This window comes from Eleutherodactylus coqui, chromosome 8 (assembly GCF_035609145.1).
Source record: "Eleutherodactylus coqui strain aEleCoq1 chromosome 8, aEleCoq1.hap1, whole genome shotgun sequence".
Lineage (NCBI taxonomy): Eukaryota > Metazoa > Chordata > Amphibia > Anura > Eleutherodactylidae > Eleutherodactylus > Eleutherodactylus coqui.
The window spans coordinates 111,427,394-111,446,547 of NC_089844.1; the positions used below are offsets into that span (position 1 = coordinate 111,427,394).

Consider the following 19,154-nt stretch of genomic DNA (forward strand, 5'->3'; position numbering starts at 1 on the left):
CTTCAAGCACCCAGGCAGCATGGGGGGGGGGGGGGGGGGGTCAGGCTGCTCCTAATATGTATTTGCATTATTTGGTATCTCAGTTAGTATATGCACACTGGTGGCTAAATGTAGATCTAAGTAATGCGGTTACATCACTGGCAGGAGTGTTGATAGGATCTAAAGAAAATCTGAATAGTTTGCTCTACAGGTACATATCTCTGGGTTTAGAAATGGTGCCTCTTAGAATGGCTGCACAGGCATAGACAAGTGCCCAGGGACTGGAGGTAGAGACGCCCCTCTGGTCTAACCCTCAATTAGCTCACTTATTAGATCACTCTGGGTGGCGTTCTTGGCACAGAAGGGAATAAAATTCCCGTCTCATGTTTATCCCATTGAGGGGCTTTTCCTTCTCTAAGGCCGGCTGCACGCGGGCGGGTCTGATTCCACATGCGGATTCTCACAGCGAAATCCGACCCTGTGCCTAGCTGTCAACCGCACGTACCTGCTTTTGTTCTTCTCTTCCTATACTGCGAATGGTCTGCATGACGAGTCGTCGGACATGAGCAGTACAGTTTTTCTTTTAAATCTCATCTTTTTCCGCCTAGCAATGCCATTTTGCTCAACTATGTGCACCGTAGGTGTGTCTTTTGGGGATTTTGGGCAAAGGAACATGCTTTTTTTTAATGGATTTTTACGCTTTTGTGCCCGTAAAGTGATAATTATGAACTAGTAATCCACAGATTCTCCTACTTTACGCCATTGGCTCCACTTGGTTAATTCTTATTTCCCATTTTACAAAATTATATTTATGAATAGCGAGTGTCCTAAAAGTTTGAGAAGATATGGTCCAAATGGATCGACTCAACTGGGACAGCTGTTTAAGTAGTAACCTTGATTATGTAGAGTCACTGCTTGTTTTGTATTAGCAAGGGATTAGTATGTGATGCTGATGAGGTGGGGATGCAACCGACTGTATGCATCTGTCTATGTGGATGTGTGCGATTGTGTGTGAGAAACCCTCCACTCTTTTCAGTTTTCCTTCCTTACAACAGGATCTTAAGAGTCTTTTCATCAAAGGTTTTTTTTCTCTTTATTTCCACCAACTGTAATTTCATCGGGTCATTAGAGTGAGGATTTGTTATGCTTTGCTATATTGTTTGACTCTCAGATATTTACAAATCCAAACTGTTTGTAAATCCGATGTAGGTAACTAACAAATATGTAATGTTCAAGTTATCATTATCCTGTTTGACTCTGCGGGAAATATATGGAGGGCTTACCTGCCTCTCTTTTATTTGACACTCTGGTTTTTCTAATTTTCTGTTTGTTTTCCTGTAGTTTTGTTATAAAGCAAAAATAAAACCTATTAAAATTGAACCTTTATTAAATCTCTCTAACAGTACAAAAAATAAAGTCAAGGCACTACAACAAAACAGCAAGGGCAGGGAACCTAGGTCTCTCCATACTGCACCGTGCTCTAAGCATCTACTTATACAAGTAGGATAGTCGCCCTGACAAGGGCAATCACATGCAGGAAACTAGCTGACCTCACCATGATATCACTTATCATACAGTGACTAATAGCTAATAACTCAGGTGGGAACTCTAATTATATCAGTTGTGGTTGAATTATATTTAGGGTTCAATCTGATGCGTAACTTGAAGCTTCTGGGCCCTAATACAAAACCTGTAACAGGGCCCCGAATTATAATGCTTTATTCATAGTACTGGGCTCCCTATATGAAGAAGAGAGTCCTTATGGCCCCTTCAGGGCTCCTGAGCCCGGGTGCAACCGCATCCTCTGTATCCCTTATAGTTATGAGTTCAACCTAGCCTAAAATAACTACACTCCTATATAGCCTGGTTATTATAAGAAGGTACATAGGATATATTGTAATTTCTCAGCAAAAGACTAATAAAAAAAAAGATCTATACAAAAGGATACACCTGCATATGGAGATAGTTTGGTATGACCCATATAAGTGAACTGCCCTCTAAACATCTTGATATTAACAGATAGGTATTTGGGGTGCATTGTGATCCACTACAAAAAAATGACTCCCATTGATGAATGCATCTAACACTTTTCCCTGAGGTTGTCAGTAGAGATGAGCGAACGTGCTCGGCCACGCCCCTTTTTCGCCCAAATACCGCGATTTCCGAGTACTTCCGTACTCGGGCGAAAAAATTCGGGGGGCGGCGTGGCGGCACGGGGGGTAGCAGTGGGGAGTGGGGGGAGAGGGAGAGAGAGAGGGCTCCCCCCTGTTCCCCGCTGCTACCCCCCGCACCGCCACGCCTCTCCCCGCCCCCCGGCGCCCCCCGAATCTTTTTACCCGAGTACTGAAGTACTCGAAAATGGCGGTACTCGGGTGCGTAAGTACTCGAAACGAGTACGTTCGCTCATCTCTAGTTGTCAGCAATACCCTGGTGTATGGGGAAGTTGGAAAAATTGATAAAACTATATAAATATATACAAGTATAACTCTAACCCTGTAATAAAAGTAGAGAAATCTAAATTATATAGACTCTAATACAGATATCTAATAACTTCAATCCTGTGAAAAAAATGATCAATATATAAATCTAGTCCTGCAAAAAGAATCTATAGATGTATATTTTTCTTGTGACTGTCTCATCAATTCTGCACTCTCCTGCATATTCGGTAGCACCAAATCTAATTTAAAAGTAGTATTCATTCAAGGACAGTATGCTGCTGAGCCAATGTATCTAGGCCTCTCGCGTCACAAAAACGCTAACAAATTGTCAATGTTTTTAATGGATTTTGGCTGCAGATTCCACCCTTGTCAATGGAGCAGTCTTCACACAAAAGGAGAGAAGATCATTTTGTTGTTGTGGTTTTCAGAAAATTTGCAGCAAAGTTTTGGAAAATACATGTTCTGAGTGCTAACATTCCTTTCACAGGAATCTATTTATGCCCAGGATCCCACATGCGATCCTTTAAACTAACGCAATGGCGGTCATATGTTCCAGTAGTCCGTGCGCACATCCCTATGCTCCCGCAAGTTTGGCATGCAGATTTGATTCTTAGAGTAACCGGATATCTGGGCACATGTCACTTCTTGGTTGATTTGCACGACACTTTCAGAGCTTCAGTGACGTCCTGGGTGATTGCATACCAATTACCTTTTCCTGTGACTGTGGCTATTCAGAATCAAACATCCGCTGAAGGGAAGTACCTTTCCTGGCTTAAATTTATTAAAGGCTGACTTGGATGAAGGGAGTGAGCGAGGAACCATGTTCTACTGCGCTCCCTAGAAGTAAGTGTACCAGTTTTCTTAGCTTCTCCATGCACTATTGATCTATTGGCGGTTTCCATCCCTGACAGTATTGATCAGTTTACGAGACATTATTTAGGACAAGTAAGTTTATCACTTAGTAGCATAGCGCTTATTTGTGAAACACAGAGGTAAGTATTGACTGAATATACCTTCAAAAACCACTGATTATTAAGCAAGTTTACCAGGTATGCCATAAATCCCCCGGTAGGTTACAACCTATAAAACACTGGTTAGGTTCACAACTTGTACCCTATAATTCGTATCTGTACGGCTATTATCGTTAAACTTTACACTAAGTACAACGTAAGACACCGGTCATTTTCTTTTCACTTGCCTCATTTCTTTTTAACCTGTTTGTAATCCCTTCACCATCTCCCTTTCTATGGTTATACAGTAACACTTTTTGAAAAGTTCATAATAACAGAAAAAAAGTTAGTGGTTAGGCACATCAGTGCATAATATTATATCCAACTTCTGAAGCAATAAAGGTCAATAAATGTAAAAACAAAAACAAAAAAAAGTTAATAGTTCTTTTTGTACAAATGCCAAAGCATTAATATGAGTCTAAGCCAATCAGTCACATGTTGCTTTAAGTTCACTCTATACCCTCTGGCAACTTACAGCCTCAATTATAGTATTCTGTACATCTAGTATAGCTATTTAAAAGTATTACGGAGGGAAACAAAGGGAGACTGCCACTTTTTAAAAACTAAGATTAAGGAAAATGTCAATCTAGGCTGAAAGCCATAAATACACAAGTAATCACTGTAATGACTTAGTGTAATACTACAAATAATTGTTTTCCAAAATCAATTCCCCCTCCTACGGCAAGCAGTCACCTGATAGTTCAGTGCATAAAGGACATTGCATGACCTACTTCTTCAGACCCGTATTACAATGTTTAGACATTGGCACGTGATGCACTGATGATACAATAGACCAAGATCTGCTTGAAATAATTTTCCCTGACATGCCAACATCCATGCCTGCAAATATTGACACTTCATAATGTCACTGTGATGCATAAAGTGTATGGAATGACAACCAGGCAGAGTCCGTCTCCAGCTTTCTGTGCGGTTTTAGAAAATCAAAGAAAAAAAAAAAAACACTGATTGGTTGCAATAGGCAGTATTGCCATTTATTTCTCTGAAACAGCTTTGATACATGAGGTCCCATGCTCCACAGTGAAACACCGTTTGTTGTCTCTGGCGCAGATGGCAGCAGAAACCCTCTGTCCTCTAGATCAATAGGTGACAGATGTTAAACAGGCCCCTACACCATTAATAAAATTGTGGTTGGCCACACAGCAAGAAAATAACATTTGGCTACAAGTTAAAGATGAATTGCATTGAGAATTCAGAATAATATTACAAAGCGCTGTCTTTCCTTTTGCCTATATGTGCATTCTATATACATGCAAATATACTCTTATTTTCTGGATCGATCTGGGATCTAGCAGTCAAACCCGCACCTATCAAACATGATTGCACAATGATTTGAGGGCATGCTCTGAATTTCCAAATCTACAGCATGTCTATTTACAGATACTTTCTGGACCTCTCACAGATTTGCTTGGAAATGGTGAAATCTGTGGCAATACCCATGTAAAAAGCCATGGCAAAATCCACATGCATGTGAACACAGTCCAATACTCTCCTCTGCAAGTGGAGATGGGTGAGAGACAAAAGAGGAAAGGAAACAAAGAGAACACCAACAATTTGGAAGCAGACACAATCTTACTATAAAAGCCAGCTTCACACGGGTGAGCCGGATTTTGCATACTGGATTCCGCAGCAGATTCCATATGTGACCCTGGCCGACGAACCCGCATACCTCTATTATCTGTATTATGGATGACGGCGGCAGCTCGCTGTTCAGTTTCAGCAGGCATAATAATCATCATTGGCTTCTTATTGTGTTTAAACACCGATTGAATGAGAAGTTTACGATTCCCAGCGACGATTTGCCTGTCTAAACAGGCTGTACGAGTGCGAATGAGCTGGTGAGGACGTCACCCACTCATTCATTTGGGCAAATGAGAATCGTGAGGTTCTCAATGGTGTAAAAAGGCCATATCATTTGTTCCATGTTTAACTTTGTCTTAAGACCTTTAAAAGGACAATAGAGGAGATGCAGGTATTGCGAGAATGGTAGATTGTCCCATTTGTCCCAACAAGACATGCATCATCTGAGCAAACGGTTTTCCACGATTGCCAGAAAGATGTAGAGAAATAAATGAAGAATGACATAAAAACCGGTCACTAAAAATGTAATCAGACTTAAGCAAGAATTTCATTGTTGCCTCAAAGCTTAGTAGCTATACGGCAGCTTACTATATGTCTATTATAAATGGATTTTGCACGGACATATCATGGCTTTTTATTCTTAACTACTCTGTACCTAGAGAGAACCCCTAAAATTGAACGTGCTGTCCTATCCGGCTTTATAAGCCCATATGATAAAGTCAGAGAGCGACTGGCAGCCTTAGGTGTATTTATTATTATCAAGGCTTATCTGGTTTAGACAACACATTCTCAAATAACCTATTGAGGAGTCTGAGTCCACAGAGGGAACTTTCAACTATAAGCCAGAACAGAGAGCCGTTATAAAGACTGATTCTGGAGGAGCCACAATGCCCATGCATTACACATCGACAACTCAGTGATTTGAATGAGAACCGTGTAATGCTCATTTTCTCCTGTGGCGGCACTGCAGGGAAACAGAGCACTTGCTGCGGGGATCATGTCCAAATTGCAGCCAATTACTGGAGTCCCAGCAGAGGGAATACTGAGAAGGAGGACCCCATTAACAAATGCCTCGAATGTGATCTGCAGTTGGGATTTTTAGAAAATTGAATTATGTTCATGGTTAACTTAGCTCAAGCTCATTTGCCATCTCACATTCTAAACAATTGAATGGCTGGGGTTTCTCTTTTGCTTTTCTTGCTTTATGTGGATATTTGCTCAACAACATGATTTCTCTTGTCTGCATATTTTTTCACACATTCTTCAGCTTTTGTCATTCATGGTGTTCAAAGGGGTTTTGCAAGACAATAATAGTGATGACCTATAGGTCCTCAATATCCAATAGGTGGGGTTCGGCACCTGTCAAGTGAATGGGACTGAATTTGTGGAACCAATCTAGACCACTATGGGGCTCTGCTACTTCTGGCACACTACGGCTCGAGTAAACAATTGGTTGGGGTGCAAGTGCCTGACTTCCACCAATCTGATAAAGCTGACCTATCTTTAGGATAGAACAGTATTTTAATAAGAGGAAACCAGTTTAACAATAAAACTAAAATCCATAATCTTTATCTAAATAGTAAGTACAGGTAGGTCTCACAGAAACATTTTAGGTGTTAAAATACTTTAAAATGAACATTTTAGTTGGCTGCCCTTAAATACACTCATCAGTTCAAAGTAGGTGCAAGAAAGTGTTATTCTGAATCATTTAATGAGCTAAATATAGCACCCTCCACAAATAAGAACTGGCAGCATTAAATCATAATTAGGCAATTTCCTGCAAATTAAGAAGCCAAATTGATTCTCAAATTATCACCAGAGCAGTTTGCCCCAGATGCTATTTTGTAGCTTTCTTTTATTAAAAATTCATAAAGTAATCAAACATTCAGAAACATAAGAGTAGCACAGCGTTAAGCATACATTTATCCTGTTTGTTCTACGCTATCAAACAATGCTGAAAAGACACGTATTTCAGCTTAAAAAACACTAGAATTATGTTAACATTTTTAAATATTTATTATCCTATACCAATACCCCACCACCACCACCACCAAACCACTTAAGGGGGGCGTCCGAATTAAATATAACCTTCATTACCGGGATACCCACCATATCAGATAAGAAATCAGCAGTTACTCACCTCTCATCATTCCGGGCTCCACAGTCCGTTTATAAGCATCTGTAACGTCCTGTAAGCTTGCTGTAGCAGCCGATGACCGCGATCAGAGATGATCGCCGAGCACGGTCATTGGCAGCGGCAGCTTGTTTGTAGATGGAGTCAGCCTGCCAAGTGATGTCCCTTAACAGACAATTCCTTTAACAATATTAGGTAGTTCTGTACATTACAGAAAGCAGATTCACTCTATTTAATTACTTGCAAGGTTCTGGGAAATTATAAGTGCCTCACCTACAACTGAAAAATATGTCCCTCAGTACCAATTCAAAATACATTACTTTAAAACAGTTAATGTACAGAAATTACTTACTTTATTATATGACTATTCCTATAAAAAAGACAAAAAAACAACACAGAAGACATCCAGTGTGGCATAGGCCATTTGATGACAGTCTGTAACCTTGAGCATATTGACAGATTACAGGCTGCATTAAACAGAACTCTGCATCAGCTGAAAAATCTGAAGCTTTCTAGCAAATGTAAGTGAAAGATCATTTTACCAACCTCGGAAGGATGGAAGGCTAAGTCGACCTTGAGCCGGCTACCAGAACCATGCAGGGATTGAACCTGCAACCTTCAGGTCGTGAGCAAGAGCTTAGGGCTGCATTTCTGCTGACTTATAAACTAACTTATTGTGCTATTGGAGCAGATAACAGGTAGCCGGGTGCTGTATTTTTCATATCAGCTTCCTGGTTCCTGTCTGTAAAGTTCATGAGCCGAAGGAAAATCTTCAGAGTCCTATGCTCAAGTCATACAATTGTATAGGAGAGCAAGTACAAGGTACTCTGAAAAAAAATCAGATTTTCGTCCAGCGGAGTTTACAAGAGAAGCAGGAAGCTAGCAAGCTAGCAAGTATGAAAAGAACAGCACCCGGCTCCCTGGCCTAACAGCACCATAAGTCAGTTTATGGTGCCTTGAGACAGGTGACAGGTTCCCTTTAACGCTTACAAATCCTAGAAGTATTGTGAGAAAAAAAACAAATTATATATAGAATTCTTATTTAAGATTTTATTTCCCATTAAGCGTAGATAGGTACATTTTCTCTTTTATTTAGGGTTTCTACATTACTCTGGATTAATAGGAGAAAACTAAGTTTTAAGAGTTAAGCCTTCCTCATATACTTTAACCTCTGCACTCTACTGGTTGAATTTAGCCCTTTCCAATCCACTGTTTGATGTCTGAAGACATTATAATTTAAGGCTGTACAGCCTCTCCTCTGTCAGAGCCTATTCAACGTGTCGCCTCATGCAGTACTGGCTTTAGCCAGCAGATAGCGTTATTGTATAATGGCAGAAAAAGAGTAAGCCCCCTAGGAAAACCAGGATACAAATTGGATTGGAAAGGGTTAATGGATATGACTTTTTTTTCAATTACACTAAATAGGTACCAAATGGAGAGCTACAATCAATGAATCTCTACAGCAAGTGTGCAAAATCTTCAAGTGGTACCAAAAACTTTAAGCACACAATACTACACAAAGACATGGATAAGATAGAACAAGTCCAAAGACTGGCTACAAAGTGGTGGAAGGTCTCAAAAACAAAAATTATCAGTAAAGACTTAAAGAACTTAATTTGTATAGCCTGGAGGAGAGAAGGTAGAGGGGAGACATGATGGAAACCTTTATAGATGTTAAATGTATAAATAAGGTTCAGGAGGAAAGTGTATTTATTAAGAAGCTAAACACTAGAACAAGGGGCGCAATTTGACATGAGTTGGGGGAAAAAATCTGAAGCAATGTCAAGAAAATTATTTTTACTGGAAAAGGAATAGATGCTTGGAACAATCTTCCAGCCGACGTGGTTGGAAAATCAGCAATAAATGAATTCAAGCTGCCTGGGATAAGTATAGATCTATCCTAAAAGGGAAATAATAGAAGGGCAGACCAAGTGGACCATGTAGTCTTTTTCTGCCATCAATTTTTTACATTTCCATGCTTCTATGCACAGAGGTCACTTTACGCTAAAAACCAGTACAGTTTGATGTTCATGGATAGTGTTCGGTGAGTCAAACTAGTAGAACCTGGCTTCGGGTCGAACTTTGCTAAAAGTTCAGTTTAGTGTGAACCCAAACAGAGCATTTAGCAAAGTTCTACTTGAAACAGGGTTCTACTGGTTCGATTCACTCAACACTAATCTCTGAACACCGGAGTATAATAATGTGTAAGAGCCATAAAAGCCCTGTATAACACTTTTCAGAGTGTTATAGATCAGTTTTAGGTGAACGTACGTTTCTGTTCAAACCAAACTTTTTACAAAGTGGCTGATCGGAATTTTTTAAAAAGTTCACTTATCAGTACCCATGGATGCACCCAAAGTTCTAAGCTATATAATATTCTTGGGGATGTACATGTGCCAGTACTTAATTTTGATGGATTCGTCTTGTAATTAATGCCCGGTTTAGACGGAATGATTATCATTCAATTATCGTTCAGTTTTGCTTGTTAGAACGATTTTCTGTTAAGTTTAAATGCAGGCAACGACTGAACGACGTCATTTAGTTTCAGCCGGGATAAAAACCAGTGCCGGCTCAGCACTTATTAATCATGCAGTTTAGGAGAGTACCTAGAAGGTGTGCGAGAAGACTTTACATAGGAATGTGAACCACTGAACTACTATTGCATGGGAACTGCACGATTCTCAAGAATCGTGTAGTTTAGACAGCCTGCCTGAGTGAAGACAAGCTGGTGATGTGGTGATGACGTCACTAGCTCCTCCACTTGGGCAAACTGAATCGTGAGATTCTCTGCCCATGTAAAAGGGCCTTACCCCCTGAATGAGATCTGGCCCAAATCTTAGAAAATTCTGATATATGTCACTCATAGATAAAAAAAACTAAATGGGCATTTCTGTACATGATGAGACTGCAACTCTCTCAGGATTGCTATTAAGTTTTGCTTCATCAGTAGAAAGTTGCTCACTGTATGGTAATTGTCCCCACTATTTTTAGGTGGTAATTTATGATAGCTGGTATTGCACTTCACAGGGTATTAAATGTGATAAAATGTATTAAGGATATAACTAAAAGGATTGTGCCATAAGCTTAAAGGATTGTGCCAAGATGGCATTTTCTGTTCATATGCCATGTCCCAGAGCAGAAAGCCATTCAGTAAGAACAGCTCCTGTTCTGGTGAACTTTTTGGAGTCCTGTTTTTACAGAACGACTATTCATGTGAATGGTTCTCCTGTAATACTCCATTTACATGCCAGGAAATGCCAGCTAGCCGTGGCTTTCCCTGACAAAATCAGCTGTTTGCCAGGGATGCTGAGACTGGAACTTGGGTGACCAGCTAACTACCCTGAGCCCTACATTCTCAAAAGGGGTTGTGTATCTTGGGTCAACCTCTTCAACTGCCAGTGGTATCATTTTGACAGTGGTACGAATTTCTAGTAATGCTATGACCTCCCTGGTAGCAATAACGCACTATTGTGTCTGGAGCTGCCAGAAGCTGAAGAGTTATATGCAGTTGGCCTGAGAACCACAAATGGCTCCTGAACCACTGGTTAGGGAACACTGCTGTATTGCATTGCTCCCTTTTCTCAGGGATCTCAAGTCTGAAAGACGGCTTCGGAGTCACTTTTGGGTAGATTCGGTATAAAATCTACCGATTCCAACTCTGGCTTCAAAATAAAATTATACATTGAGATATGGCGATTCGAAAGTCAGTAAACATTTATTAAAGAAAAAAAAAAGATATATATTTCAGTATGGAAACAGAAGCAGCGCGTACGCACGTCTGATATAATGTCGGGTTTTATTTAAGACCTAGTTTTGTTTTTTTTACAGAATTAGTTTGCATTATGTTCACCAGATGGTGGTCACATCCGCACTGATGTACGGCACAAATCAACAGGTTCTATGCAGGATCTGCTGGAAATAGGAAGACCAGAAAAATCAGTTAGAGCCATGGGTGTGTTAGCAGAAGAAGTGGAGACTTTATCGGGTCCAAATATTTGCCAAACTGTTTTCACCATCATCTACCTGCAGAAACACCCATGACACAAAAAAATACTTGCCACCTTGCAAAATCAGTAGCTTTAAGTCCATGGAGTCAGAGTTTTGTAAGGGTACCAACAGAGGACCAGCTGTAATACTTTCCAGACAGTTACGTAAGGAATCAAGTGAGACTTCCCAAATACTTTCTTCTCCATGTGTTCATGGACCCAATAAAATGCCTGTTTCTTCTGCTACTGCACCGGTGGCTACAACAGATGTTTTTGGTTTTCCTGTTTTTAGCCAATCCTGCTAAACCTGTTGCTTCATGCCATAAGTAAAAGTGCATGGAGCACCATCTGATGGACATAATTCAAATAAAGTTTGTATATTTTAGGGGGGTCTTAAAGGGGTTGTCTAGTTGTAATCTATTGAATACTTATCCTTAGAATAAGTCATCAGTAGTAAATTGGTGGAAGTCCATCAACACATGGTCGGGCGCCCTGCCAATCAGTTGTTTGCTGGACCACTGCACCTGTGTACTGAACTGAATTCTGCAGAAGTATACAGCTCTGTTCTTACTGTAGTGGCTAGGCCTGGCACTGCAAGACAAGTTCCCACTGAAATGAACTGAAACTTTGTCTGCAATACTAAGACTGCCCACTACAGTTTTCCAGGCCTAGGTGCTTCTTGCGCAAGCACGCAGGCCTGGCAAACAGCTGATTGGCAGGAGGTCCCAGGCAACAGACCCCCACCAATCTACTACTGATTACCTATCCAGAAGACAGGCCATCAATAGTTTACAACTGGACCCTTTAAATAAAACCTAACATTATATAGGCGTGTCTCTGCTTATTCAGTTACCATACGTTAACTATTCACTGAAATTATATAATATATATATATATATATATATATATATATATATATACACACATATATATATATACACACATATATATATATATACACACATATATATATATATACACACATATATATATATATATATATATACATACACACATATATATATATATATACACACACATATATATATATATATACACACACATATATATATATATATATACACACACATACATATATACACACACACACACACACACTTTTTAATCTTTAATGACCTTTGAATCATCTTGTATATAAACTCTGATGTTACCATTACACTACAGTAAATAATCTCATTACTAATTATTATACACGAGACATTTGTTAAAAAGCTGAAAATTGGACTATGTGAAAATATAGGAGTCAGAGTCGAAAGTTTGGTTTGCCCACTCCACAGTCCTGCTTTCACTGGTAGTTTGAGAGATTTTTGTATTAAGTCACAGTATTAACTGTAATTTTGTAAGGTTATTCGCAACAAATTATTTCTTGAACTGGAAACAGAGAGGAAGGCTGTATATGGCAAAAATAACCAAAAAACATTTACATTTTTTTTTTTTTTTACTTAGCTTGCAATGACCCAAACAGCCCTCTGACTGCTCTCACTGTAAAACTGTAACACTGTCACAATGGAAATGCAAAAACATAACATTTTATTTGTATTTTCTTTCACCATTGTGCGTCCTTTGCTGTCAAATTAGAAGACAAGAAAAAAAACTGTCAAATAGATGAAATCAAAATTAGTGGCTCAATCCCTGTTGGCCAGAATGCTTCACTTGCCATTATGTCATTATCAGTAGAAGAATATCAAAGAGTCCTCAGCATTAGACTGCAAAAAATATCTTTAATTTTAACCTCGGGGCATTTATGCATACAAGAAAGTGATACGAATTCGTCGAATTTCTACTTTAGCAGTGGCTTGGGTCATAAAGATTTCTGAGACGGTATTTAGAATTCATCATTTTCCCCTTGTATGCTGAATTATTTAGGACTGCATATTTTAACTGCTCTTTCTTATTATGCTTGAGAAAATAAACCTTTATAGTAGATTTGTTTTTCTTTTACAGACTAGTCAGAAAGTTATGAAGCCAAAGTTTACAAATATTATCTTAAATAGCTCTATTGCAATTGCTCTTTTGTTGCATGCTGCAAGTTTTCAAGGGGTATTCCGACGATTCCAAGTGAAAGCCATATGCTTCATGAGGCCAGAACATGTAATTTTGCAATATAATGTTATAACATCTTCTACAAAGCTGCAGAGATATTGCTTTACCTGCACTCTCCCCATCCTGCTTAGTTCTCCACTGGTAATGATAATGGCAATAAGAGGAAATGTAAGGGACATTTTGAAAATTTTGCCAAGTCTCCGGGAATACCCCTTTAACCCCTTCCCTCCCCATGACCTAAGGGTACGTCATGGGAGGGGATTCTTCCCGCAAAATGACATACCCTTATGTCATAGGGATAGCGAGAGATCATAGCACAGTGGTGGCGAACCTATGGCACGCGTGCCAGAGGCGGCACGCAGCGCCCTCCCTGCTGGCACGCGTCACCATCGGCCGCTCACCACATTAGTGAATGCCTGCAGGGGCTGCGGCTCCCCTGCCGACATTCACTCAGCGCTGCTATCTGTGCTGATCCCGGCGCACACTGTGAGTAAGTGTGCAGCCAGGATCCTCCTCCCCCGTCCCCCGACGTCTCCTACTTGGTTCCACAAGAGCAGGTAGAGGAGGCATCTAACAGCACACTGCCGTCAGTGTGCACCTGGGATCAGGTAGGAGAGGAACGGCACTCTCACGAGGAGGAGGGGTAGGTATGTGGGCTGAGGGCTGGGGGCGGGCATTATGATTGCTGGGAGAATTGCTGGGGGGGAGGGGAGGCATGATGACTGCTGGGAGAATTGCTGGGGGGGCGGCGGGGGAAGGGGAGGCATTATGACTGCCGGGAGAACCGTTGGGGGGGGGGGCATTATGACTGCTGAGGGAACCACTGGGGGGCATTACTACTACTGGGAGAACCGCTTGGGAGAGGAGGGGGGCATTGTTATTGCTGGGGGACCGCTGGGGGTGGCATTATTACTGTTGGGGAACCGCTGGGGTATGACACTCTTATTACTGCTGGGGGGGGGGGGAGGTCTCTATTATTACTGCTGGGGGGGCCACTGTGGGATGTCACTATTACCGCTGGGGGGGTTACTATTACCGCTGGGGTATGTTTACATGTGGCGGAAATGAGAGGGCTGTTTCAAAACAGACAGGGTGCAGATTTTGACTGCTTTTTGGATGCAGAAATGCTGCAGAATTTTCCACAGTATTTTCTGCTGAGGACATTCTCCAGTATTTCCGCATCCAAAAAGCAGTTAAAATCTGCACCCTGTCTATTTTGAAGTGGCCCTGTCCTTTTTAAAACGACGAGGTAAAATCATACGTCATAAGCCCCACCCCCTGACGGGTTGGCACTTTGCAATAAATAAGTGGGTTTTGGGTTGCAGTTTGGGCACTCGGTCTCTAAAAGGTTTGCCATCACTGTCATAGCAGATCTCATGCTATCCCGCAGCAGGAGCCAGCTGTCACTAGTACAGCGGGGGCATCGGAGATGCGCCCACCCACTGTTAACCCCTTCCCTGCCACGATCTAAGTAGATTGCGGCAGGGAAAGGGTTCACAGAAGGAGTGCGCTCCCACTGTGACTCCAGCCGGCTCTCGCGATAACATCGCGAGAGCCCGGCTGGTTGCTATGGCAACAGGACACCAGATACCGGCGTCCTGTATTGCCATTGCCTAAGATCGCTATAGTAAGCGATAAGGCATGGCAGGAGAGAGGTCCTGCCATGCCTTATCGTAGCGATCTGCAGTCCTGCTGTGTAAGTCCCTCAGAGACACAGATTGAGTAAAAAGAAGAGAAAAATAAAGTACAAAAAATAAAAATGTAAAAAAAAAGTTAAACCTTTTTTTTTATACTTTTTCTTATATTAGCATAAAAAAATTAAAAATCCCACATATTTGGTATCGACGCGTCCCTAACGACGGATACAATAAATAGAACACGCTTTTTATACTGCACGGCAAAAAGCGTTAAAAAAACGCTAAAAAACTGAGGCAAAATGCTGCCGGAGGGGGTATATTACTTGCAGTTCTTCTCTGCCGTCCCTCTGATTCCGCCAGTTCTGGTTCAAGCTTTCACCCATAAAAGATGTCCGACACAATTCTCTAATTAGCTAATGTAGACTGTGCACTTCTCTTTTATTAGCCAGCGCTAATCACACGAGCAATGCTAGCTAATCAGAGAGCAGGTATAGTGCATTCGTAGTCTAAGGCCGGCTGCACACGGCCATGACGCTCCCGCATGATGCTTCGGCGTGACGCGCCGCAGCGTCATGTGACACGCTGGCCACATCACATGACACGCCCACCGCGTCACATGACGTAGCCGGCCGCGTCCTATGATGCGGCGGCGGTAGGCGGGGAAGCGGTTTCACGCTATCTTCAGCTGTGCTACAGCGGAAGATAGCGTGACGGACGGCTTACATTGACTGCAATGGAAGCCGTCCGCGCGTACACCCGCGGCAAATAGAGCATGTCACGGGTGAGGTCGGGTGATTTCACGGTGCGGAATTCCGCGGTGGAATTCCACACCTTGAGCACTGAGCTATTAGGTTCAATAGAAACGGCGGAAATCCGTCCGTGGGAAGGAGCCCTAACACTACTAATGCACTCTGGAGGATTAGATAGCTTGAAGACTTTTTTGGCTATCCTAGATGACCAATAACCGTACTTGCAAGTGGTGGATTTAAAAGGGACAGGATAAAAGAACAACTGCAAGTAATATACCGCTTCCACCTCAGCTTCCAGAACAGAATTTTATCCCAGAACCAGAGTTACTTTAAAAACTGTGTATTTAACAAAACACTATTTTCACGTTTCAAATACATAGACTTAACTCTATGGGCCATAGTTCATCATAACAGAAGTCCAACACAGTTCTGAAGTAAAACTATGCTGTATGCTATACTCTATTGAAATTAGAGGATCTATAGAGCCAAATGATGTGTCTGTATCAATTCACTGAAGTGTCAGATCTCATTTATTCTGCTGGTGGGCAAAAGGCCAGGGGGTGGACCCCTACCGATCACAAATAAACTGACCTATCCTAAAGAAAGGCCCTCAAAGTGTGTTCCTGGAAAGCTCAAGTGTAGTTCCACTGAACTACTGAGTTGAGGTTCAGTCGGTGTCACATTTAAAGAGAATTGCCTTAACTCTATGGAACAAAAGTGTAAGGTGGCAAGGCCTCCACGGCCCCAGAAGAGACATGATAGCTTGCAGCAGTAAAACGTCAGAAAAATTAAAAATTCTAGGGGGGGACACTATATACCTACATAAAAATATTAACTGACCCTCATTTGCAAATTCCTGGCTTCCACATTCTCCATACTCTTCAATGGGACGGTAGCTGTATCTGCAAATACGCCGCCTCAGGGGCCCATCAGGCGATTCACCTGCTCCCCTATAAGCCAGTTCAAGCCTATCCAGAGACTAAGAAAAAACCTTCAATAAATATTCGGGTTGAGGGGCATAATGAGTATCAACTGTTCCTCACACAAAATCCTGGAAAGAAGCCTCACTCCGCTATATCCACTTACAGCAGCAAGCTAGTTCAGACGATGGTTGATTGCTATAGTATAGACTTTTGTCTTTCTCCTTTCCTTGGCCTCTCAGTGCTCCGCTGCTCTATTATTCACTATTTCTACTACTTCTTCTGGGCACTCAATTTCTTTGTCTCCCTCAATAATTTAGGCCCCTCTGCTATTCCCAAAGCAGTAACAAAGTGATTATTAATTAAAAGTGAAGGTTAGTGCTTTCAGCTTCTGTGCCCTACAGCAGCTTCAACTACCTGCCTCTCAGGTAAGTTACACCAATTTTTCTCGCAAAATGCAACAAAACCGTAGGCAAAAAACGCAGATTTCCAAGTGCATATGGCACTCACCTGTGTTACTGCACCTTCAGAATGATATTTAAGCACAGATACATCATTTTAGTTAAAGCAAGTGATTTGCTTTTTTATTAGTTATCATACCGCCTATCAAATAAGCACAGGTTGGTTGAAAAGTAAGGAAGTCAATCTATCTTTGACCGTACAGGCATGTAGGTGGGCCCCCCATAAATCTCTGCTCTCATGAACACAACTGCCCCGGCAATCAGCTGATCATCTTGAGTCCAGCTCCTGGACCCCTGGCAAACAGCTGTTATTGCTAGTAAATAGTTTCTTCAAGTCATACAACCCCAATTCCAAGAAAGTTGGGATGTTGTATGAAATGTTAAGGAAAAAAGAATGTAATGACCTGAAAATCTCATATAACCATATTCTATTCACAATATAACATAGAAGACATATCAGAAGGTGAAAGCGAGGCATTTTTCCATTTCATTAAAAAATTAAACTTATTTAGAAATTGTTGGCAGCAACACATCTCACAGAAGTTGGGACAGGGCCATGCCTTTTTTAAGATAGTCAGTAAACATCTGGGGAGTAAGGAGACCAATTGCTGGAGTCTTGAGAGAGGAATGTTGTCCCATTCTTGTCTGATGTAAGATTCTGCTGCCCAACACTCCCGGGTCGTCTTTGCTGGACTTTTCGTTTCAGAATGCACCAAATGTTTTCTATTGGTGAAAGGTCTGGCCTGCGGGCGGCCGGTTCAGCACCCGGACTCTTCTTCTACGAAGCCCTGCTGCTGTGATGGATGCAGTATGTGGTTTGATATTAGATTTTGAAATATGCAAGGGCTTCCCTTGGAGATGTTGTCTGGGTAAGATCATATGTTGTTCTAAAGCCTCTATATGCTGCTCAGCATTCATAGTGCCTTTCAAGATATGCAAGCTGTCCATGCCATAGGCACTAATACAAATGTATACCATCAGAAATGCAGGCTTTTGAACTGTGCCCTGATAAGAAGCTGGATGGTCCTTCTCTTCTCGAGTCCACAGGATATAGTGTCCTTGGTTTTCAAAAAATGAATCTCAAATTTTGAGACACACGAACAGTTTTCCATTTTGCCTCAGTTCATTTTAATGGGTTTTGACTCAGAGAAGATGCCAGCTTTTCTGGACAGTTTTGATATGTGACTTCTTTGCATGATACAGCTTTAACTTGCATTTGAATATTTCATGGTGAATTGAGTTCACAGGCAATGATTTCTGGAAGTATTCCTGAGCAAATGTAGTAATTTGCATTACAGAATCATGCCTGTTTTTAAGGCAGTGACGCCTGAGAGCTCGTTGATCTCGAGCATCCAATATTGACTGTCAGCTTTGTCCCTTGTACACATGAATTTCTCCAGATTATCTGAATCTTTTGATGATATTGTATACTGTAGATGGTGGGATATTCAAAGTCTTCACAATTTTATGCTGAGGAAGATTTTTCTAAAATTATTCCACAATTTTTTTTAGATACAGTTTTCCACAGATTGGTGAACCTCTGACCATCTTTGCTTCTCAGAGACTCTGCCTCTCCAACATGCTCTTTTTATACACAGTCATGTGACTTATTAGAGAACTGACCCTCCAGCTGTTTATTTGTATCACTTACTTTTCCAGCCTTTCGCTACCCCTAGCCCAACTTTTTTGAGATGTGTTGCTGCCATCAATTTCTAAAGGAGATAATTTTTTTTGAAGAAATAGAAAAATCACTCACTTTCAACTGCAGATATGTATTCTATGTTATATTGTGAATGAAATATCATGTGGTTATATGAGACTTCCAAATCATTGCATTCTTTTTTTCTCTGCATTCATTTACATTTTACACAGCGTCCCAACTTTTTTGGAATTCGGGTTCTATATTGGGAATAAGTAAAAAAAACAAAAAAAAAAAAAACAGTATTACATTATTGCTATTCAAATAAAGGTCAGTCATGCAATGCACGGATGGGACAGGTCTGCCATAGCAGGAGTAGCTCTCACATTACTGTTCATATTGCCCAGAACGGTATTTGGACATGGGTCGTCTTCATGAGATAATTCTCTTAACTACTGAGCCTGATAGTAAATGCTATGCATGCAACCACCCCAATAATAACCTGGTTGGTACATTGTGGCACAAAGTCCACACTTGA

The 19,154-nt window shown here is 41.1% G+C and overlaps 1 protein-coding gene across 1 annotated transcript in view; it reads right to left on the reverse strand.

Moving 5' to 3' along the window:
* SNX29 (sorting nexin 29) overlaps positions 1-19,154 on the reverse strand; it is a 433,715-nt gene that overhangs the window by 245,783 nt on the left and 168,778 nt on the right. The gene's annotated exons all lie outside the window — the stretch shown is intronic.